At 40.5% G+C, this 24,623-nt stretch overlaps 1 long non-coding RNA gene across 1 annotated transcript; it reads right to left on the bottom strand.

Moving 5' to 3' along the window:
* Positions 1–7,838: 7,838 nt before the first annotated feature.
* Positions 7,839–15,847, bottom strand: LOC132539471 (uncharacterized). The gene is made up of 3 exons (XR_009550785.1): positions 15,688–15,847; positions 15,582–15,607; positions 7,839–7,909 (listed from the first exon to the last, which is right to left on the bottom strand). It is a non-coding gene; the product is annotated as an uncharacterized LOC132539471 (long non-coding RNA).
* Between the last annotated feature and the right edge of the window lie 8,776 nt (positions 15,848–24,623).

Below are 24,623 nucleotides of genomic sequence, written 5' to 3'. Positions count from 1 at the left end.
CTATAACTATTTATACTTGCCCACTTTTTTATTTTTTAAAATTTTAAATTTGCCCATTTTTTTCTATGGTCCTGCCTTCCCTTCCTTCCTAAATCACACCTACCCCTATTACTACTTCCATTTTTCCTCTTCTCTCTCCAAGCCTTGGGGTCTTGATGGAATTGGCTTTCAGAGCCCTCTGGTCATGTTCCCCTTACATTGCTCCCCTCTGGGGATATGGATCAGCATTCTTTTGGGGAAGCAGAAGGTTGGAGTTCTCCCTTCTGTAATTGCTTCTCTGCTGGACATAGGTGTTGGCAGGTCAATCTATACCCCCAGCCAGTTTCTATCTTTTTCCCTAATGGGGCAGGGGTCTGGAGAGATGAGGTTCCAGGACATATTGGTGAGGTCATCTGTTCAGGGAGGTCAGGATGGAGTCATAGTAGCATCTGCAACTTGGTGGTTGAAAGGCAGCAAGATACAAAACAAGACATAAAATTCTTTTTAACATTTCCTTTTTATTTTTCATTTCAACAGAAGGCTGTACCTCTTTTTGCTGCAGAGTGCCTCACTGAACATTAAAGTGTATAGATAACATTAAGTACACTTTAATTAACTTTACAAACACCTGATCAGTCCTTTGCCCTATGATTATCCCCTTTTACCTGACTTAGCCACACCCTTATCTTTCCTTTCTAGTAACCATTGATTGATCTTATAACCCAATGTAGTTTTTTTTTGTTATATTCATCAGTATTTTCTTCATCTTTTTTCTTCCTCTACATGCCACATGCTAATGGTATTATATGGTATTTGTCTTTCTCTGTTAGTCTCAGTTATTTCACTAAGCAGGATATCCTCTAGGTCTGTCTGTGTTGTTACAAATGATAGGATTTCATCTTTTTAATAGATGACTAGTATTCCATTGTGCCTGCATATCACACAGAAGACTATAACTATTGAGTGCCTATTATATGCAGACTTAAAGGTAAGAAAGATCCTTGTCTTCCAACAACAGACAATATGGCTAGGGAAGTAAGGCTTTAGCAAGCTGAGGTCCTAAAAGATTAAGTCCAGAAATGACAACAGCAACAACAATAACAAAGGACTGGTATCTGCTTCTAATTTCATTGACCCCAATTTCAAGCCAACAGACATTGTTAAGCTTCTGTTTCCCCATCTGTAAAATGGGATGGTCTTCATCAATGCATGTAAATTGCCCACACAGTGAAAAAAGTATGTTTTATATGCTGAACAAATAGTCCCAACAATCACCACCTCCCCTAAATCAGAGAGAATACAGGATGACAAGAGAAAGGATGTGCAGAAGAGAGGAAAGAAGCTACACCCAAGTCAGAGGCTAAGCAAGTGCTTAATGTCAGGAGTGAGATGCCCCTTGGAGAAACTATACAGTCCTCCCAGAATGAATTAAGTGAAAGGATTAGTGAAGAAGTTGGGGGGAGGCAGTGAAGCACCGGGTTAAGCGCACATAGTGCGAAACGCAAGGACCTGCACAAGTATCCAAGCCCGAGCCCCCCGGCTCCCCACCTGCAGGAGGGTTACTTCATGAGCAGCAAAGCAGGTGTGCACGTGTCTCTTATTCTCTCTCCCGCTCTGTCTCTCCCTCCTCTCTCAATTCCTCTCTGTCCTATGCAATAAAATGGGTAAATTGGCCGCAGGACAATAGTGCTGGCACCTAGCCCCAGTGATAACCCTGGAGGCAATAAATAAATAAATAAATACAAATATATATATTTTTTAAGTTTAGTGTTGTTATTCGACTTAAAAGGGGTTTGGTTAAAGGCTGCTTACGTGCAGCACGTAAAAGGATTCACAGCAGGAGCTGGGAGCTGGTTTAAAGAATATACTGTTTATTAGGGTGATACAGGTAAAAGACAAAATAAGCAATTATCATCAAAGGTTAAGGGTACGTTAGGTTCATAAAGTCTGAATATAGTTAACAAAAGTTTAGTCCCATAAGGTAAACAATTATCAACTCTGGTAAAGGATGCTCATGGCTATAGAGGGGTCTAAAAGTTTACCAGCTAGCAGAGTCACACGTGTTCAGTTCTCAGAGAAGTAGCCACGGTGGACGGTGGAGCATCTCTGCCTAGATGCTTCTGACCAGGAGAAGCCTCAGCCAAAGATTGTGAGTTCCAGCTGGCTGTACTTTTCTTTTGTTTTTAATTTCCTTATTGGGGAAATAATGTTTTAAATTCAACAGTAAATACAATAGTTTGTACATGCATAACATTTCCCAGTTTTCCATATAACAATACAACCCCCACTAGGTCCTCTGTCATCCTTTGTGGACATGTATTCTCCCCCCCCCCCCCCACTCACCCAGAGTCTTTTACTTTGGTGCGATACGCCAATTCCAGTTAAGGTTCTACTTGTGTTTTCTCTTCTGATCCTGTTTTTCAACTTCTGCCTGAGAGTGAGATCATCCCATATTCATCCTTCTGTTTCTGACTTATTTCACTCAACATGAATTTTTCAAGGCCCATCCAAGATCGGCTGAAAACGGTGAAGTCACCATTTTTTATAGCTGAGTAGTATTCCATTGTGAATATATACCACAACTTGCTCAGCCGCTCATCTGTTGTTGGACACCTGGGTTGCTTCCAGGTTTTGGCTATTACAAATTGTGCTGCTAAGAACATATGTGTACACAGATCTTTTTGGATGGATGTGTTGGGTTCCTTAGGATATATCCCCAGGAGGGGAATTGCAGGATCATAGGATAGGTCCACTTCTAGCCTTCTAAGAGTTCTCCAGACTGTTCTCCAAGAGGTTGGACGAATTTACATTCCTACCAGCAGTGCTGGAGGGTTCCTTTGACCCCACAACCTCTCCAACATTTACTGCTGCTACTTTTTCTGATGTATGACATTCTCACAGGAGTAAAGTGATATCTCATTGTTGTCTTTATTTGCATTTCTCTGACAATCAAAAACTTGGAGCATTTTTTCATGTGTTTCTCAGCCTTTTGGTTCTCTTCTGTGGTGAATATTCTGTCCATGTCCTCTCTCCGTTTTTGGATGGTGTCATTTGTTTTCTCTTTGTTGAGTTTGGCAGGGTCTTTATATATTCTGGTTATTAAAACTCTTCTCTGATATATGGCATGTAAAGATCTTCTCCCATTCTGTGAGGGGTCTCTTGGTTTGGGTAGTGGTTTCTTTTGCTGTGCAGAAGCTTTTTAATTTGATGTAGTCCCAAAGGTTTATGCTTGACTTAGTCTTCTTTGTAGTTGGATTCGTTTCATTGAAGATGTCTTTAAAAGTTATGCAGAAAGGAGTTTTGCCAATATTTTCCTCTAAGTATCTGATAGTTGCTGGTCTAACATCCAAGTCCTTGACCCACTTAGAATTTACTTTTGTGTTTGGTGAACTATAGTGGTTCAGTTTCATTCTTCTGCATGTCTCAACCCATTGTTTCCAACACCATTTGTTGAAGAGACTCTGCTTTCCCCATTTAATAGTCTGGGAACTTTTGTCAAAGATTATATGTCCATAGGTATGGGGGCTTACTTCTGGACTCTCAATTCTATTCCACTGGTCAGTGTGTCTATTCATGTTCCAGTACCACGCAGTTTTGATGACAATAGCCCTATAATACAGTTTGAGATCTGGGAGTGTGATGCCTCCAGTTCTGTTCTTTCTTCTCAAGATTGTTCTGGCAATTCTACGTCTTTTCTGGGTCCAGATAAACATTTGTAGCATTTGTGCTATTCTCCTAAAAAATGTGCTTGGGATCTTGATGGGGATAGCATTAAATTTGTAGATGGCTCTGAGTAGTATATTCATTTTGATGATGTTAATTCTTCCAACCCATGAACATACAATATCTTTCCATTTCTTTGTGTCTTTTTCAATTTCCTTGAGTAGTGGCTCATAATTTTCAGTATACAAGTCTTTTACTTCTTTGGTTAGATTTACTCCTAGATATTTTATTGTTTTTGTTGCTATAGTTAAAGGAACTGATTTCTGGATTTCAATTTCTTCTAACTTAGTGTTTGCATAGAGGAACGCCATTGACTTTTGAATGTTAATTTTGTAGCCTGACACCTTACTGTATTGCCTGGTGATTTCCAAAAGCTTCTTGCTGGATTCCTTAGGTTTTTCTATATATACTATCATGTCATCTGCAAATAGGGAGAGTTTGACTTCTCTTCTAATCCATATCCCTTTAATTCCTTGCTCCTGCCTGATTGCTATGGCAAGAACTTCCAACACTATGCTGAATAGTAATGGTGATAGTGGGCAGCCCTGTCTAGTACCTGATCTGAGGGGAAATGCTTCCAGTTTTCACCATTGAGTATGATGTGGACTGTAGTTTTGCTATACATAGACTCTACTATCTTCAGGAATTTTCCATCTATTCCCATTTTTTGTAGTGTTTTGATCATAAAGCGATGTCATAATTTGTCAAAGGCTTTCTCTACATCTATTGATATGACCATGTGGTTTTTGGTCTTGCTTTTATTGATGTAGTGGATCATGTTGATTGATTTATGCATATTAAACCAACCTTGCATCCCTGGGATAAACCCCACTTGGTCATGATGAGCACTGCTTTTTTTTTCATCATGTTTTTAATACACTGCTGTATCTGGTTGGCTAGAATTTTGTTCAATATTTTAGCATCTATGTTCATCAGAGATGTTGGTCTGTAGTTTTCTTTTTTGGTTGTGTCCCTGTCTGCTTTTGGTATCAAAGTGATGTTGGCTTCATAGAAGCTGGAAAGGAGTATTCCAGTGTTTTCAATCTTCTGGAAGACTTTTAAAAGTAGAGGTACTAGTTCTTTGAAGGTCTTGTAGAATTCATTTGTAAAACCATCTGGTCCAGGACTTCTATTCTTGGGAAGGTTTTTGATAACTGTTTCAATTTCATTAGCTGTGATGGGCCTGTTCATGTTATCTAGCTCCTCTTTACTTATTTTTGGAAGTTCATAGTTATCTAGGAAATCATCCATTTCTTCCAGGTTCTCTAACTTGGTGGCACATAGTTGTTCATAGAAGTCTCACATGATAGGCTGAATTTATACAGTGTCTGTTGTGATATCTCCTCTTTCATTTATGATCCGATTTATTTGGATCATCTTCCTTTTTTGTTTTATGAGTCTGGCTAAAGATTTGTCAATTTTGTTCACTCTTTCAAAGAACCAACATTTACTTTCATTGATGTTTTGTATGGTTTTCTTATTTTCAATGTTATTGATTTCTGCCCTAACTTTAGTGATGTCTGTCCTTATAGTTGTTTTAGGATTCTTTTGTTCTTCTTCTTCTAGGTCTTTAAGATGTGCAATCAGGCTGTTTATTTGTACTTTTTCTTGTTTCCTAATGTGTGCTTGTATGGCTATGAACATCCCTCTCAGTACTGCCTTAGCTGTGTCGCAAATATTTTGATAGCTTGTGTCTTCATTTTCATTGAATTCTCAAAACATTTGGATTTCTTCCTTTATTTCCATTTGACCCAGTAGTTGTTAAGTAGTGTAGTGTTGAGTGTCAGGTCTCTGGTGGGGTGATCTCCAGAGGAAAGGTAACAGACCGGTTCTTTCTCGCTCATGACAGGGGTAACACCAAGTAAAAGATACCAGAGAGCTCTTCAGCATGCTCAAAACTCGTTTATTAGCAAGGTGGATATGAGTTAAATAGAAAACCAAACAAAGGGAATTATTATTGAAATATGTCAGAAATTACAGGTTTCTTAAAGGTCAGCTTGCCTCTATGGTAGGGGGCTTGTATGACAGGAATTGATGAGATACAAGACAGTTATTCTCCATGACGCAAGCAACTTAATTATCCAAAGGTATTTGAGAGAAGCATAAGGGTTACACCAGAAGGGTGAGACAGAAAGAAGATGGATATCAAAAAGCCATATAGTTTGGAATTTCTCTTGTCTGGGGTCTGGGATGTATGATGGAATGTGTGATAAGGTGTGTTCTTCTGTGATCAGAAGGTGACTTTGAATAAGTGAATCTGCGGCCATGTGGCCTGCAGTTAATGGAGGGAAGTATTGGGGTTTCTGTGGGCCTGAGAGTTGAGAAGGAAAGAACTAAGTCTGAGTTTTCCCCCTTTTGCTCACCTCGGTTGAGTGAGACTTACCAAGAGGTTATCTTCTCAGACCTCCATCCAAGGATGGGGTGATTCTCCCTACACTCTGTCAGGCTTACACATAGTCCCAATAGTTGAGCTTCCACATTTTGGGACTATTACTAATCTTTCTTTTGTATGCCTATTTATGGTCATCTGACTGCTTCTAGGAGACCTTTCAGAACTTCTTTCAGGGCAGGCTTGGTAATAGTTGATTCTTTCTACTGTTGCTTGTCTGAGAAGGTTTTTATGCCTCCGTAGAGTCTGAATGACAGTCTATCAGGATACAGTAGCCTTGGTTGAAAGCGTTTTTCATTGAGCACTCCATAGATATCTTGCCATTCTCTTCTGCCCTGTAGTGTTTGTGTGGAGAAGTCAGCTGTTAATCTTATGGGTTTTCCTCTGTAAGTGACTCTTTGTATTTCTCTTGCAGCCTTCAGGATCCTTTCTTTATCCTTATTCCTTTCCATTCTATATATGATGTGTCTTGGTGTCTTTAAGTCTGGGTTAATTATGTTTGGGACCCTCTGGGCTTCTTGAACCTTTATATCTTTGATGTTGTCTAGACTAGAGAAGTTCTCAGTTATTATATCCTGAAGAATGCTTTCTTCCCCTCCCTCTCTTCCTCTGGTAAGCCAATAATGTGCATATTATTTCTTTTGAAGTCATCCCATAGGTCTCTGATGTTGTTTTCAGTATCTCTTAATCTCCTTTTGAGATCTCTTACTTCTTCTTTTTAGTTGTCTCTAATTTGTCCTCGATCTTGCTAATTCTGTCTTCAGCCTCACTGATTCTATTCTCTCTCCCCTTTACTCTTTTCTGGAGTTCATCTACTTTGTTACCCTGTTCTGATACTGTTTTAGCTTGTTCAGCTAGTTGTGTTCTTAGCTCAGCTATTTCAGCTTTCAGCTCTATAATAACCTTGAGATAATTATTGTTTCTTCCAGAGTCTCATTTGTTGTTTCTGCATTTCTGATGAAAAGTCTTTCAAACTCTTTACTCACTCCTGTGATTATTTCCTCAACTAGTGTTTGGATGTCGACCTCATTATTTTTTGCTTCAACCTTTGAGGGGCTTTTAGCTGAACTGTTCTCCTAGTTCATTTCTCCAATATTTCTTCTTGTTGGTTTAACCATTTTATAATGTTTGTTATGAGGTCCCTTCAGTACTTTTCAAATTACTGATCACTCTTGCCTGGATTGACTTGTGTAAGGTAATTAAAGAGTTTACAGTTGTATAAATTGACATTTGTTTCAATATTACTGTAATCCCTGAGTTGGAGCTCAGTGGCTTAAAAGCCTCTTTTGTTCTTTTTCTTCCCTGTAGGCCATGGGAGCCTGAGGGCTTTTAAAACTATAAGTAGGCTTCTTAGCTTAATCACTGACTCCAGACTAAGAGATAAAGCAGGGTGGGGAAGAGATAATCCAGTGGTTATACAAAGAGACTCTCACAGCCCCACTGCTAGGCCACCAAGGTATAGATCTTCTCCTGAGTTTCCAGTTAGTTCTCTGTCCCCTGGTGTCAGCACAGGGCCTCCCCACAGCTGCCCCGGATTCTGAGGGCAGTAGCAATGGAGACTCACAGTTGCATTTGGTGAGTCTTAGGGGAGTCCTCTCCTCCCTTCAGCCATCTTTTTGTTGGTGAAACAGACTGGAGGTGGTGTCTCAACTGGTAAACTTCCGGACTTTTACCAGGCACTTAATCTCTCCCTAGGCTCCTCTCTGTCCAGGAGCCACAAGTGTTTGTATTCACCCATGATTTGGTGGGGTTCCTGAAGTCGTTCCAGTCCCATCTTGTTGTGGTCCCAGGTGGTCTCCTTTGGTATTCCCAGTTGACCTGGAAGAGGAGAGGAGAGAAACACAGCTGCTGCTGCTTCGTAGCCCTACCTCCAAAAGAACTGTACTTTTCTTTGTACACCAGCACAGACTGGATCTGCCCACAGTCCACCATGCTCCTGTGCAGACTACTGCATACTCTGTCACCAAGGCTGACATCAGCACTGTGTTGGGACTTCCATCCATGGTCACCAGTATACTGTGTCACCACAGTTTAGAGGTGAATATTGTTAAAGCAGAAAGAAAGTTTGAGGCCTGAGAGATAGCTCACCAGGAAGGGTGTGCACCTTGTCATGTCCATGGTCCAAGTCTGTTTCCCAGCACCACATGGGAATTCCATGGCACCAAAGATAGCTCTAGTATTCTAATATCTATCCCTCTCCCCCTTGTATCCCTCTCTCCTGCCTATCTGAAAAAGAGGCCCTGGAGCAGTGAAACTGAATGCACATGAGGACTGGGCTGCGCCAAAAAAGAAATTAGTTTGCCTTTGCATGGAAACTTCTAGGGATTTTTTTAAATGTATTTGTTTATTCTGTAATAAGACTTTCAAAGAAATGCAAAAGGCCTATAGAAAAGTTGAACTTCCTATGCCAGTGAGCATAGCTGGATCTGTTATTGGTCAATGTCTTTAAGAAGTCAAAAACAATAAATACATGACACTGCTATAGGATAGGCTGTTTGCTTCATTTCAATCCAAGCCTGCCATCTAATTTATTTTCAACTTCTCTAAATGCCTTTTAAGACCAGACTGTATCACATTTTGATAAATAAATATACATCTAGGGCTATAATTAATTCTTCAATTTTTATAAAGTTCAAATTTTCAACATAAACAGAACCTGTAAAAAAAAAACTAGAACAGGCAGTGGCACACCAGTTAAGCACACATAGTACTCAGCTCAAGGACCTGTTCAAGGATCTGCAGGGAGGACGCTTCACAGTGATGGAGATCTGTAGGTGTCTCTCTTTCTCTCTCCCTCTCTCAATTTCTCCTTCAATGTCTCCTTCCTCTCTCAATTTCTCTCTGTTCTATCCAATAAAATGGGAAAAAATGTCTGCTAGGAGCAGTGAATTCATACAGTAGTCACTGAGTCCCAGTGATAACCCTGGGGGCAAAAAAAAAAGATCCCCCAAATACATCAAAATGGCCAAGAAGCATGAATTGTTGAATTAAAATAGCTTGCTAAAGCATTCTTGTTTCTGCTGTTCATTAGTAAAAGTACTATAACACTGCGCAGAAAAGAATAATTAGCAAATCAATTAAGGCCCCATCCACACTCTTCTTGCTACCCCATCACATCTTTGTTGTAAATAGCTTTCTTGCTTACCTTAGAGTCATTAGCTCTCCATAAGTAAATACTAATGCCCTTGAATTTAAACTGATTAAATATGAGAGAAGAATTTCAATCTACTTAAAAAAAAAAAAAACTAACCAGGATACTGAAAACAGAAAGCATTATTATTTTACCTAACCTAGCAAATCCAACATAACTGTATACACTTCTGGATTCGTTAATTTCCAGTTTCACCTTTCTCCTGAGGACATTGAGTCGAGTCCTATTTTTAGTTACAACACACACACACACACACACATACACACTATAGTAATTAAAGAAACCACCCATTTCCTTCCCCCTAAGTTCCAGGAAGTCATGTTATTTCTGTGTGCCAATTTCTATTTGCCAACTGTTCTCCAGAGCTTTTCACGAAAAATAAAATGTACTAGCTCTTCTGACAATAAAATGACAGCCTAGCTCTCCTGATGACAACCAAGAACACATCTCCTGGTTTCTCCTCCCTTCAAAGAAAAAAGCAAAAGCTCTTGCATGTATATGTAACACATACACACTTAGGATATTGTTAGAAACCCTGAAATATTTAAAGCACCATATTCTTCTGAAAGGAAATGTTTGAAGGCCCTCTAGTCTCTAAAGTTAGCTGAATGCTTTGCAGCACTCACCTTTGACACTGGCTCCTCAAATTAGCCTTTTCATCTTTTTTTAAAATTTATTAATGAAAGAGAGAGGACCTGAGCATATTACTCTGCTACATGTGATGCTTATAACTGAACTCAGGCCTTCATGCTTGAGAGCCTAACGTTCTGACCACTGTGCCACCTCCCAGATCACAAACTCTTTTATCTTACTGCTGTTTTTTGTTTGTTTGTTTGTTTTGTTTTGTTTTTTGTTTTACCTCTTTGCATCTTCCTTTATACCACATTGCTTAAAAGTTTTTTTTTTTAATGTTGTTTTTTTTTTTTCCTCCAGGGTTATTGTTGGGCTCGGTGCCTGCACCATGAATCCACAGCTCCTGGAGGCCATTTTTCCCCCTTTTTGTTGCCCTAGTAGTTGCAGCCTCGTTGTGGTTATTATTGCCATTGTTGACGTTGCTTTGTTGTTGGATAGGACAGAGAGAAATGGAGAGAGGAGGGGAAGACAGAGAGGGGGAGAGAAAGATAGACACCTGCAGACCTGCTTCACCGCCTGTGAAGCGACTCCCCTGCAGGTGGGGAGCCGGGATCCTTACGCCGGTCCCTGCGCTTTGCGCCATGTGCGCTTAACCCACTGCGCCACAGCCCGACTCCCATTGCTTAAAAGTTTTATCACATGTATCCTCAAGGGGTGTGTGCTACCACCCATCCTGAAAGGCAGTTTTTAGAAATTATATTCGCACATATTTCCTTTTCATTTTAACTTCTCAGCATGTTTCCTTTCCCCACTTATCCTAGTAGGGTGATAGGTGTTGGGTTTTATTTTTGTTTGCTTGAGGGAAGGGGTGGGAGTGAGGGGTTGGGTTCTTTCATCACTTTGCTTCAGACTAAAAGAGATGATATAATCCAACAAACAACATCTTAACTACTTGCTCCTTTTCAGCCTTTCTTCTTATTAGCACCAGTATTTATCAAATCCAAGAGTCACACAGAGATCAGTTTATCATGGGAGGGGAGCTAGGGAACTTACTTTCTTCTGATTTAAATCCAAGGCAGATATTTTACAAATACCTCCCAGAAGACCAGATCATCTTGTCAGGAAAACCTCAAGCTGCCTAAAATTCCAAACAGAATAAAGACTTTCACCAGCTTTATGTAACTGACACTTATTTTCCTCACCATGAGCGGCACACTCAAAAATAAGCTCTCCTTCCTGTTCCTCAGAAGGTGCCCCTCACTTCCTGTGCTGGAGGCCCACCCAGGGCTCCCCTTCCTGCCGCCTTGGAGAGTCTTCCATTTCCTGTGACCTTAATGTCAGTTTTCCCCATGGGCTTCGGTGCTCTTTAGCTTGTCACATCATTTGTTTACCTCCTACTTGCGCTTTACTCTTTCTGAACTGGTCCCCACACCCTGGCATCCTCTCTCAGTTCCTGCCCACTCACCAACCTCTCCCTTCCTTAAAGGGCCTTCTCCGCAGAAGTCATTCAATGTCTAGCTAAGGCCAATCGGAACTTAATATCCTGTTAACTCTGGTTTGCTGTATTAGCTTAACAGTGAAACTCATCACCATCTGCAGGAGTCTGTCTTCTTTAAGATCCAGAGTATTATACTTAATCAGAAATCTGTTATATTGGAATTGAACTACTTATCAACTATAAGATATGTTTTTGGTCTTTTTTGGGGGGTGGGAGGGTGGTTGTCGGGGACGCTGTTTATTTACTTATGCTTTTTTTTTTTTTTTACACAGAGCAAAACTACAACTACCAGCTCTCTCTTCTGACCCCCTAAGTTAGATTAGTTCCTCTAGTTACTCCTTCCCATAATACCCTGTACTACTTGTTGAATCTATAACCTGTGTAACAAGTCATTTGTCTAATTTTCTGTTTAATAGTGTTCCCAGGTAATTCATAAACTTTATGAGAGCAGGGAAAGGCCACATGGTTCCTGCTTAAGTTGTTCTCTTTTTATCTCTACTACCTTCCTCACTTTCTGATGCTGGTATACACCAAGCCTGGCACATATTAGGTGACTCATAAATACATACTGAAAAAAAAAAAAAGATAATGATGGAAAATGGTAGACATGCTAATTAGCTTCACTGTGGGCAACAGTTTACAATATATAGGTATATCACATTATTAGGCTGTAGGTCTTAAAAATACTTTTCTGTTGTCAATTATAAATTGATAAATTTGGTAAGAAAAAAATTGAACAGGTGAATGAATCAGTGAAAGACAGCTTTTTCCCTTCTCCCATGCCCACTCTTTTATTTTTAATATTTATTTAGTTTGGATAGAGGCAGAGAGAAATTGAGAGGAAAGGGGGAGATAGAAAAAGGGGGGACAGGCAGTGGCACACCTGGTTAAGTGCACATATTACAATGTGCAAGGACCCAAGTTCGAGCCCCTGATCCCCAACTGCAGAGGGAAAGCTTCACAAGTGGTAAAGCAGGACTGCAGGTGTCTCTCTGTCTCTCTCCCTCTCTATCTCCTCTTCCCCCTCAGTTTCTCTCTGTCCTATCCAATATTAAATAAATATATATAGAGAGATACCCGCAACCTTATTTCACCCCTCATGAGGCTTTCCCCCTGCAGGTGCGGGGCCAGGGTCTTGAACTCAGGTCCTTGCACACTGTAATGTGTATGACCAACCAGGTGTGCCACCACCACCCCTATGGCTAGTCTTCTTCCAGTGGTATACCTTATCCTCACCTCCAATCACAGTCACATGCAGAGTTCTGGTGGAAGAAGAGGCGCATGCGCCCTGCCTCTAGTCAATTATGTGGACGCTACCTTTGAGGGCTTTCTTGGAACAGCACTGACAGCACAGCCGTGGTTTCATGGCAACAATGCATCTTTTCATAATACTTTCCATTAGAAAAATAATCTCCCTCTATCCACACTCCCTAAGTCTCCGTCAGGACATTATGCAACCTGTTATCCCTGAGCTTTGTGGTGACAGATGTTGACATACAAGCAGAAAATGTTTCTCTAAACATGAATGCAAGTTGGCAAAAGAGTGCCTTTTCTGCACTACTTTTCAAAAGCCAATAATATGGAGTGGGCTGCAAAAAAAAATACATATATATATTATATGCATATATATATATATATATATATATATGCAGACCCGAAAGCTAAAGAAATTCATTTATCATGATCAATACAATCTAAGTGAATTGGTGTGTGGGGTTCAATTTTCATAATATAATTGCTTCTGAAACATTCAAATTAAGGCAACTAGGATCAACTTATATTGGTTCTCTTGATTTCTAAGTAGGAGAGCCATGGCCCTTATACTAATAAATCCAAATTATATTCTTACCTATTTAGCAGGAAAAATGGTTCTTTTTCTTTTCCTTTAAATCATGTCCTACTAGTATGACTAAAGCCTTGAAAAATATTCAAAGAAGTTGAAAAACAAGATCAGAAGAGAAAACACAAGTAGAACCTGAACTGGAATAGGTGTATTGCACCAAATAAAAGACTCTGGGGTGGGTGGATGGGGAGAATACTGATTCAAGAAGGATGACAGAGGACCTAGTGGGGGTTGTATTGTTATATGGAAAACTGAGAAATGTTATGCATGTACAAACTATTGTATTTACTTTCGAATATAAAACATTAATTCCCCAATAAAGAAATTTAAAATATATTCAAAGAATTATGAAAAATCATTAAAATTATTTGCTAATAAATTTAAATTATGTCATAATATGAAATTTATTTTTGGTTGAAAAAGAACTTATATGGTAGGGCATGTGCCTTGCCATAAGCATAACTCAGGTTTTAGTCCCAGTACCACATGAGAGTGACATAACGTTGAAGGAACCTCCACTTCTGTGTTGTCCCTCCCTCTGTCTCTCTTTGTCTGAAATAATAAGAATAAAAAAAAAAAAAAACCTCTGGAGCAATGAGATGGTGCATGTGCAAGGCCTCAGTGCAAAGAAGAAAAAGGAAAAGAAAAAAGAATGTTTCCTGTAGTTTAATCTTTAGTTAATAGTTTTGAAAACTGTCTCCTCAAAACCACAGAGAAGTTTCTTTCCAGCTGGGGACTCCAGATTATCATTCTACTCATATGTAGAACACAAATCATGTCATTTTCCTAAACTTATTTTTGTGTTCTGTCCTTGCCCCAGTAGTGTACTGTGCCCTATTTTCAAACTCTTCTGTATTTAGTGAAGTTCACATACCTCAGTGAACATGTCCTAACATAGGCATTTTCCACCTGGACACTATTAATATTTGGAGCAGAGAATTCTTTGTTTGGGGCACTGACCTGTGGCTGTGGGATGTTTAACATCACCCTTGGTTTCTACTTAATCAAGGCCAGTAGGACCTTCCAGTTGCAACAACCAAAAATGTCTCCAGATAAAGCCAAAAGCCCAGTGGGGAGCCTAACTGGTTTTCATAGGCAACCTGTTTGCATTGTATCCTTTCAAATAAGAAATCACTGTATTTGTAGTCCGGGAGGTGGCATAGTGGATAAAGTATTGTATTCTCAAGCATGAAGTCCTGAGTTCAATCCCTGGCAGCACATGTACCAGAGTGATGTCTAGCTCTTTCTCTCTCTCCTCCTATCTTTATCATAAATAAATTCTAAAAGAAAAAAAAAAAGAAAATATTTTTCTATAAAAAAAAAAGAAATTACTGTATTTATTCCTCTGCTATTCTTTTTCCTTTTCTAGGTAGAAAGACAGAGGGCCCAAGAGAGAGGGAAAGAAACCCCAACACTGAAGCTTCCTTCAGTGCTGTAGGGGCCAAGCTTGAACCTAGTTCACATACACGGCAAAGCAGCACACTATCGAAGAGAGTGGTTTGGCTATCTCTTCTCTTTTATTCTCTGTCAATAATGCTAACAACCATTCACTGAACACCTTCTATGTGCTACACACTTCCTACTTAGTAATCATTAGATTCTCACCTCAAGGGGTATGGTAGTGGTTCATCTGGTAGAGCACACGCATTATAGTGCACAAGGGAAGCTTCATGAGCAGTAAAGCAGTGCTGCAGGTGTCTCTCTCTCTCTCTCTTTTTCCCCTCCCCAGCCATCTCCCCCTTCCCTTTGAACTTCTGTCTCTATTCTAAATAAGTAAATACAATATTTGTAAAAAGATTTGTAAAAGATTTCTAAGAAGAAACCAATTCTCACCTTAAAATTATAGGTTTAGTTATCCCCTTTTTACACAAAAGGAAGAATCCCAAACCCTGAGCCTATTCTCATAACCACTGAACCCAGTCAGTCCAAGTTATCTAGAATTCCCAAGTTCAAGTCCCAGATACATTATATGATTATATGTAATATTGGTAAATCATATAATCTTCCGGAACCAATTATCTCCTTCTCCCTCCTCCCCCCACCATGGATATTGCTCAGGCTCGGTGCCAGCACCACAAACTCAACTCGCAGTGGCCATTTTTTCCTCTTCTCCCCAACACCCAATTTTAATCAGATAATACGGAGATAAATTGAGAGCAGATGGGGAGGTAGAAAGAGGGAGAGAATCTATAGACACCTACAGACTTGCTTCACCGCTTGTGACTCCAACCCGGGTCCTTGTACTTGGTAATATGGCGTTTTGGCGCTTAACCAGGTGCGCCACCACCTGCCACCACCTACCACCCCCAAGTCACTTTTCTCATACCTAAAATTAAATCAGTTATATCTCACATGGTTGGAAAGATTTTTTTAAATAACATGTAAATGTGATCCACTGATTAGATATAAGTGAAAGTAGACTTACCTTCTGCTACACTCTTGCTTCAGGAACTTAATTAGAAAAGATAATTTAAACAATGTTTAAATAAAATAAGTAGCATCAGAAAGAACTCAAGGGACAAGGAATGTACCTTGCCATGTGTATGACCCAGGTCGGAGCCCCAGCACAGCGCAGGGGAAGCTAGTGTCTCTCCCCCACCCCCCTTCTCTGAATGAAAAAGTGTATCTGGGAGCAGTGAAATGTGCATTCACAAGGCCATGACTCCACAAAAAAAAGTGTCCACTATTTAAAAAAAAAAATTATCTCTCTGCTTTGCCAGAATGATGTATTTTTAAGAACCCCATAATTAGATCAGCAGATATTGGGGTGGGGAGATAGAATAATATTACAAAAATAAATACAGCAGGGTAGATAGTATAGTGGTTATGCAAAGAGACTCTCACACCTGAGGCTCCAAAGTCCCAGGTTCAGTCTCCTGCAACAACATAAGCCAGAGCTGAGCAGTGCTCTGGTAAAAAATAGATAGAGAGACAGACAGACAGATAGATGGGAAATAAACAAGTAGATAGATAATTACTTTCATGCCTGAGACACCAAAGGTGCACCACCATAAACCAAAACTGATCAATGCTCTGGTAAAAAACAAACCAGTAAACAAACAAAAAGCTTCTTAGATATATGGATATTTTACAGTCCTTATCAACTGAACTCTTTCTCTAAATCACTTTTTTTTTTCCTCCAGGGTTATTGCTAGGGCTCAGTGTTAACACTATGAATACACTGCCCCTTTGGCTATTTTTTCTTTTTCTTTTTTGATCAGACAGAGAGAAATTGAGAGGGACAGCGGGATGATAGGAAAAGAGAAAAGACAGATAGCTGCAGACCTGCTTCACCGCTTGTGCAGTGACCCTCCTACCGGTAGGGAGCCAGGGGCTCGCACTGGGACCCTTGGACGGGTCCTTGCACTTTGTACTATGTGCGCTTCACCTGGTGCGTCACCTGGCCCCATCACTTTTCTTATAAAGCAGATCCAGTGTCATTTTTAAAAACTCATGGAACAGATTCTTCACCACTCAACATCATGACCATGTCCTTCAATGACTTTCATGAAGCCATAGTTTTAAATGGCACCTCCCTTATTGACAGGCAATAAGCATACTGGCAGTTTTCAACATGGAACACATCCTGATCCAGAGTGCAGCAAAGTGTCAATTTTCCCCCTTTAGAACTTACTTCTTCTTCTTTTTTTTTTTTTTCCTTTTCACAAGTGAGGAAACATTTGTGTGGATTTTTAAAATTAAAATAAATGCTCATCCCTGTGTGTTATGAATGTCCACAAAGCTGGAAGAGGCGCTCCAGGAGCCAGCCTTGGGTGAGAAACATCCACTGCAGGTAGGGTTGTGTTAGTACTGGTTCAGAGGTTCAACAAAGGCAGTCTCAAGGCTCAGGGTTACAGCTCTCTTAGCGCTTGCTCTGTGTTGAGAGAGCTGCAAGCAGTTCAAACACCACACCCACTCCACAGCTCTCCAGGTAGGGAGTGGGGAGCTTCTACCTCCTTTCCTCCTCTTATCAAGAGGAAAGTATCTCCCAAAGCATTCATTCACTTGTTTATACATTCACTCAACAGACATTTATTTCGTGGCTATCACATGCTATGTTCTCTTCTAGGCAGCATAATTTATCAAAACAAAGATCTTTACCCCGTATAGAGTGAGTAGATACCCTAACAAGGATATAAAGATAACAAATACACACGCTAAACAAATTGCCTTAGCACACTGTAATTGATTATTCTGCAGGCAAAAGGATAACCTAAGAAGGGCTGGGAATGTGGTCCAAGAAAGAGACTCTAAATTTCAATTAGGGTTACCAAAAAGATCATGAAAAGATTCCACTGAAGCAAAGACTTGGAGAAAAATTGGAAGCTATCTTGGTGAAGAGCATTCCAGAGAGGGAACCACCAGTGCCGAAGAGGACATCTTCAAGGTCTGGTAAGGTCAATGCAGCCAAAGCAACATGAACCATGGAGACAGAGAGTGGCAAAATGCTCAGAGAGATATTAGGGGAGTCTGATCATTAGTAAATTGAGAAATAGAAACAGAGGGAAAAGATAACAATGCACCAAAGCTTCCTCCAATTTAGTAGGGGCCAGAGCTACGTCATATGCATGGTAAAGCAGGTGCACCAACCAGGTGAGTTATCTTGCCAGCCCAAGAAGCTGATCACTCACTGTGTTAGGGGCCATTGCAAGGATTTCCCTGCACTCACCATCCTTGAGAGCCAGGGAGACTATGTTGTGCCTGCACACTCCCAGGACCTGTTAGCACAGAATCGGTCATGGTGCAAGCATGGAGGCAGGTTCAGATTATAGTTGAGTACGTGGATCAAGCTCACTGAGCATCAGAAAGATAGGTAGGTTTGCTAGTGTTATAGCAATAGTACTTAAGTCTTTTTTTTTTAAGTGACAATATTTGAAACTCACAGAGGGAAGAAAAAAAAAGTTGACTGCCACCTAAGCACATAAAGGAATGCATTTCATGTAGAAATTGATCTTTCTCCTTTTTGTTAACTGTCCAGATCATTTCATCTCTTGCTCCAAGTCCCAGTCTTTTTTGCTTGCTCATAGGAGACCAGAGAATTACTGGTACCATAAACAGTGCTTCTATTAAGTTGACTAGTCACTGAGAGCAATGATTAAAAGCAAGTCATATAAGTCTGGGACTGGCCTGGTGTGGATCCTGGCTTAGCTGCTTTAGGTTTCAGTTTTCTTATAAGGAAAATGGAAATGATGGCATCAGGAATAATTAATCAGCTTGATGTCAATACGTAAGAGCCAGTAAAAAAAGTAGGCCTACTATGCCCAATTAACCATTTGTTAGCTAGAGTTAGTTAACTGTTAACTAATTTTCCAGGTCACCTCAAACACTTTCTTTACCCTGGCTGTTGCAAAGAGCTTGAAACCCTGGAGGTGGATGGGCTCCTCCTCCCAGCAGTGCTCCACAGATGAATTATTCTACATAGCTCGTAACTCGAGAGATATGCTCACCACGTTTTTTTCAGGATGATAGGAATTGATTTTTGTCTTTAATTTTTGCTTACAAATAATTCATCTGTTATGAGAAAAATAACAAGCTCCAAAGGGAAAATGCAGACACTGGTCTGTTCCCACACTGCCTTGAGTCAAAGGATAAGATTTATCTACCGCCAAGAAGCTTAATGAGAAACAACCTGCATGTTGTAATTTCAAGTTAGTCTATAAATTGAGGCCTCGCTCTGCCTATGGTGGTGCTTTTCAGAACACAGAGCTAAATATAGGCTCCTTACCCTGGAATATTAGTTGGAAGTCTTTTCTGATACAAGCGACTGAAAACCAACTAAAACTTAAGAAGAAACTGAAGGAGGAGGGGAAAGAGTGAAAAGGGAGATTTGGGGGCTATTGGAATTTGGAAGTCCAGGAATATTCTAGCTTTAGATGTAGCTGGATCAGACTCAAGTCTTGTCATCAGTTCTATCTCCAGACTCTGCTTCCCTCTGTTGTGCTGGCTTCTTTCTCTCCAAGTAAGAATTCAATTCACATTTTATCAAAATGAAGGATAACCAGAGCTGGAGAGCTAGCTCGGCAGCTAAGACAAAAGCATTGCCATGCACATGACCCAGTTCAAGCCCAGGCCCATGAGAGGCGACACCAGCAATGGAGGAAGCTTTGGTGCTGTGGTATCTTCCCTGCTCTTTGTGTCTCTCTGTCTCTCTCTCTCTGTCTGAATGAAAAAATTAACCCAGAGCAGTGAAACCATACATGTGTGAGACCCCAGTCCCACAAAAAGGAGTGGGTAGGAGAGACAGCATGGTTATGCAAAAAGACTCTCCTGCCTGAGGCTCTGGGGTCCCAGTTTCCAAGTCAATTCCTGCACACTACCATAAGCCAGAACTGAGCAGTGTAGTACTCTGGGGGGGGGGGAGATAGGAAGAAGGAGAAGGAGGAGAAGAAGGAGGAGGGGGGAAGAGGAGAAAGGGAGAGGGGAAGACAATCATGTGGTGGTGCACCTGCTTAAACACACACATTACAGTGTGCAAGGACCTAGCTTCCAGCCCCTGGTCTCCGCCTGCAGGGGGAAAGCTTCACGAGTGGTAACGCAGGGCTGCAGGTATCTCCCAGTTTCTTTCCCTATCTCTATCCTCCACCTCTCAATTTCTTTCTGTCTTTATCCAATAATAAATAAATAAATAAAAAGATTAAAAGGAGGAGGAAGTGGAAGGAGAAGAGGAGTAGAACAACAAGGAAAAACATGTGGAGACATCTAAGGCAATGGCTACAACTGTAGCTGGCAGCCTAAATTACACATAGTTGCTAATAAATAAATGCATTAAACAGAAAGCTTCTCCCTGAAGAAATCCAATTTTGACCCATTATTCAGAGACCTGTAAAATTGCCACCTCTGCCACCAAGACTTCTCTGATATCTTCTGCCTCCAGTGATCACTAATTTGTTAAAACACTGAAGCAATTCCTGTCTAGTGGTCTATTTTGCAAATTAGCATGCATCCCTTTGCACTGTTAAAGTTATACATATAAAAAGGTGAACATAAGCACCTTACACTTTCAGCTCAATTCTTTTCCACAGTCATGATTATTTTTTCTTCTTATAAAAACTTACACATACTTCATGATATACATGACAGATTGAACATTCATGGGTTTTTATAAAATATTTTATGTATTTATTATTGGATAGAGACAGAGAGAATTTGAGAGGGGAAAGGGAGGTAGAGAGGGAGAGAGACAGAGAGACACCTGCAGCCCTGTTTCACCACTCATAAAGCTTTCCCTCTGCAGGCGGGGACCAGAGGCTTGAACCTGAGTCCTTATACACTGTAATTTGAGTGCTTAGCCAGATGTGCCACTGCCTGACCCCACACTCATGTTTATTGTTGATTTACCACTTTCTCCATTGCTCCCTGCACAAGTGACAGCAGAATCATTTTGTTTCAGGTGTAAATACACAAGGACAAAGAGGAAGCAAAGTCAGAGGTAACAGATTTAGTGAAGCCAAAGAATTGAAAAGGTTTCAGAAGAAGCTCAGAAGGAAGCTAGTGTAAACTACAGCATCCTACAAAGACTCAAAAATGAGAGAACCGAGATTCCTCAGAAACTGGGGAGAGGGGCCAGGTGGTAGTGCACTGGATTAAGCCACATGGCACAAAGTGCAAGGACCAGCTCAAGAATACTGGTTCGAACTCCCAGCTCCCCACCTGCAGGGAGATTGCCTCACAAGTGGTGAAGCAGGTCTGCAGGTGTCTATCTTTCTGTCCTTCTTTCTGTCTTCCCCTCCTCTCTCGATTTCTCTCTGTCCTATCCAACAGCAATGACAGCAATAACAACAATAACAACAACAGTGATAAACAACAAGGGCAACAAAAGGGAGAAAAAATAGCCTCCAGGAGCAGTGGATTCATAGTGCACGCACTGAGCCCCAGCAATAACCCAGGAAATAAATAAATAAATAAATAAATAAATAAATAAAAGAAAATGGGGAGAGTAGTGACTCAGAGGCTGAAAATAAAAGCTCTGGTTGAGTGTCCATATAAAGGCACCTTGTCCCCAACCAGAATGTTTCTCTACTCAATGGAGCAGGACAGCTGTCCCTCACAAGCCCTGGAGAAAACCAGATGTCTTCCTCAGGGGGTGAAACACATCAGTGTCACAAGGACCCACCAGGGACAAGGACATGTTGTCAAGATCAAGGACACCAGACCCAGTTGGAAGGGAAGCCAAGCAACTCTAGAACAACAACAAAGATGATGCCATCACAACTCTCAGTTACTGGACAGTGTGTTAAGCATTATAAACACATTATGTCACATTGAGTCCCCAGATAAATTTTATTAGGTAAATACTATTTTCTCTCTCTTTGGGGGGATAGTGGTGCATCTGGTTAAGCACACATAGTACTAAGCACAAGGACCAGGGTTTGAGCCCCCGGCTCCCTACTTGAGGGGGGATGGTTCATAAGCTGTGAAGCAGGTCTGCAGGTTTATGTCTTTCTCTTTATAAATCTCCCTTCCTTTCTCAATTTCTCTGTGGAAAAAAATGGATGCCAGGAGCAGTGGATTTGTAGTGGTAGCATCAAGCACCAGTGATAACCCTGGAGGACAAAAAAATGATGAATAAATTGGAGCCAAGTGGTGGCACACCTGGTAGAGTGCATACACTACAATGTGCAAGGATCACGGTTCAAGCCTCTGGTCCCTGGCTTCAAGGGGAGAGCTTCATGAGCAGAGAAGCAGTGTTCTCCCTTTCTGTCTCATTCTCTCTCAATTTATCTCCATATATCCAATGAATAAAACATCTTAATGTTTTATTTATTAATGTGACAGGAAGAGAGAGAGAGAACAGAACATTACTGGCACATGTGCTGCCAGGGATTGAACTTGAGATCTCATGCTTAAGAGTCTAACACTGTCCACTGCACCATATCCCAGATGACACCATAAATAAAATATTTTTGAATAAATTAAGTGATTAATAAATTAAGGTTTTCATGGTGAAGTAACTTACCACAGACCTCACAACCACCAAGTAGTAAAGCCCAAGTCTGGATTTTGAGTCACTATACTCTAAGATCCCCACCTATTCATCATTTTGCCATTTATTCATCCAGCATTTGTTACACAATACACACTGACTCATAAATCTGAATATGCCACATGGTCTTTATCCCCAAGAAGCTCTCAGTAGAAGTGGGGCAACAAATTAATAAGCATTGAACAATCAGGTCTCTGAACTGGGTTTGGGCTGGAGATGCTAGTCTTTCTCTCTATCAGTTCTCTAGCCCCGTTCTGTGGTTTCTATCATTCCTATGTGGGCAATGGAGGAAACCTTAGAGTCTGTAAACTTCCACACACTCTCAGTGCAGTGGCCTTCTGTTTCTATGAGTAACAAGAACAATCTCATTTTAGTTAAGTTTAATAACCACACCCCATTTTGAAACACAGCACTACATGGAATTTATTTTTTTTTCTATCTCAATCCTTGGGGGTCTTGGAACAGAGACATAGAAAGAAGTTCAGTTTTGACAACCATCAATGAAGCATTTGACAAGTACTACAAAAGAGGTCCCTTGTGCAAAACAGAAGCTCTCCTTTTCCTGGAGGAAGTGAAAAAACAAATTCCCAGAGGAGGTAATATTTGAACAGTTTCCCAAGCAGAAAGTATGATGCATGCTAAATCCTAAAGGTCAAAGTATTCTCTCGGAAGGATGCAGTGACAAGAATGTACATAAGGTATGGACTAGGGAATGGTGGAAGAGGAACCTCAAAAGTCAGACTACAAAAACCCCCATGTGCCATACTAGAGGGTTTGGCATATCTCCAAGTGGAAAAGACATCCACTAAAGCTGGTCTAGCAAGGAAAAAGTCTGAGCAGTTTCCTTCCTTCAAGAAGTTCCCATCTCCACCTCAAGGAAGAACACTTCGTGAGTATTGAAGCAGGTCTGCAGGTGTGTCTACCTTTCTCTCTTCTATCTCCCCTATCTCTCTCTGTCTCCCCTTCCATCTAAATTTCTCTCTGTCCTGTCAAATAAAAAGTAAAGTAGAGGAAAAAAAAAAAAAGGCCACCAGGAGCTGGCACCAAGCCCCAGCAATAACCCTACTGGCAATAAAAAAATAATAATAATAAATAAGTTCCCACAACTAGGCTTACATACTGCTACCTTCACACCCACCCTTCCTTCACCTTGGTTCCTGTAAAGTCAACATGGACCACTTTGATGTCAGTGTTCTCTGAGGCTTCAATAAATACTGACTGAATTGCTTTGTTGAATTTCAGGCAAGTACAGCAAGGACTTTTAAAACTCACATCACATGTTTTAAAGCTTTTTTTTTTTAAGTTGGCTCACAATCACCAACTGTTTCATCACTTTTACAATAACAAATGGGATCAAGCAAGCATCATTCACAGAAGGAAGCAGAGTTTGAGTGATCTGAGACCATTTCACTCAGTAGAGCCTCCCAGGTCTACTCTGACTTTCTATTGAGCAGCTAGGCACAAAGCTTTTAATAAAGCGAAAGAAGAGGACGTAGGTTAGAAATATTGGCTCAGCTTTCAAAGGAGAAAAGAAATACCACCACTGTCATAAATTACAGGAAACATTTCTTGAGCTACTAATTTGGGTGCAACTATACATTTAATTAAATTACTTACAAAGTTCTGGAGAGACCAATCTGTGAAGGGCACAGGGGTATAACTTCTAACTTGCTGAAAGTGACTTTTTCAGAAGATGGCTAAAGCACCCCAATAATCCTCTTGGCATTTCATTTATATATTAAAAGCAGAACAAATCATGTTTGCTAATGTTTTGGAAATATCCATCTTAGTGTGTATATTAATTTTGAGGAAAAATAGATTTTAGATTTTCACACAGCATTTACATCAATCTAGGTATCCTATGTTAAGGGTTTTTAAATCTTTTTCTTTAAAAATGTTTTTTTGGGGGACAGCCCTTCATTACAGTGCTTGTCACTAGAAGATAAAATGATCCATCTTATAGAATACTATATATATATATATATATATATATATATATATATATATACATACATATACATATATGACAGAGAGAAATGGAGAGAGGAGGGGAAAACAGAGAGGCAGAAAGAAAGAAATATAGACCTGCAGACCTGCTTCACTGCTTGTGAAGTGACACCCCCTCCCCTGCAGGTGGGGAGCCGAAGCTCAAACTGGGATCCTTGAGCAGGTCCTTGTGCTTTGTACTACGTGTGCTTAACTCTGTGTGTGCCAACCGCCAGGCCCCTGGAAGTATTTGTTCTAAAGGCAGTGTTCCACAGAGCAGGTTCAAAGTTACTGTGTTTCTTTTACTAAGGCCTTCTCCAGTGACAAATCTGTCCCAGAGTCCCTTCCATGAAACTGAATCAGCAGAATGAACTCTTCTGAAGAATGAACTCTAGAGCTTGAGTATATGTAGTGTTCAGAGAAGTCACACTCAGCTCTTTGAAAGTAATTAGTAACACCTCCATCAGTATCCTACCTTCCCATTTCTTCTCCACTGTT

The sequence above is a fragment of the Erinaceus europaeus genome, chromosome 7 (assembly GCF_950295315.1).
Source record: "Erinaceus europaeus chromosome 7, mEriEur2.1, whole genome shotgun sequence".
Classification (NCBI taxonomy): Eukaryota; Metazoa; Chordata; class Mammalia; order Eulipotyphla; family Erinaceidae; genus Erinaceus; species Erinaceus europaeus.
Note: the sequence above shows the minus strand (reverse complement) of the source record. Positions and strands in the feature narration are given on the sequence as shown.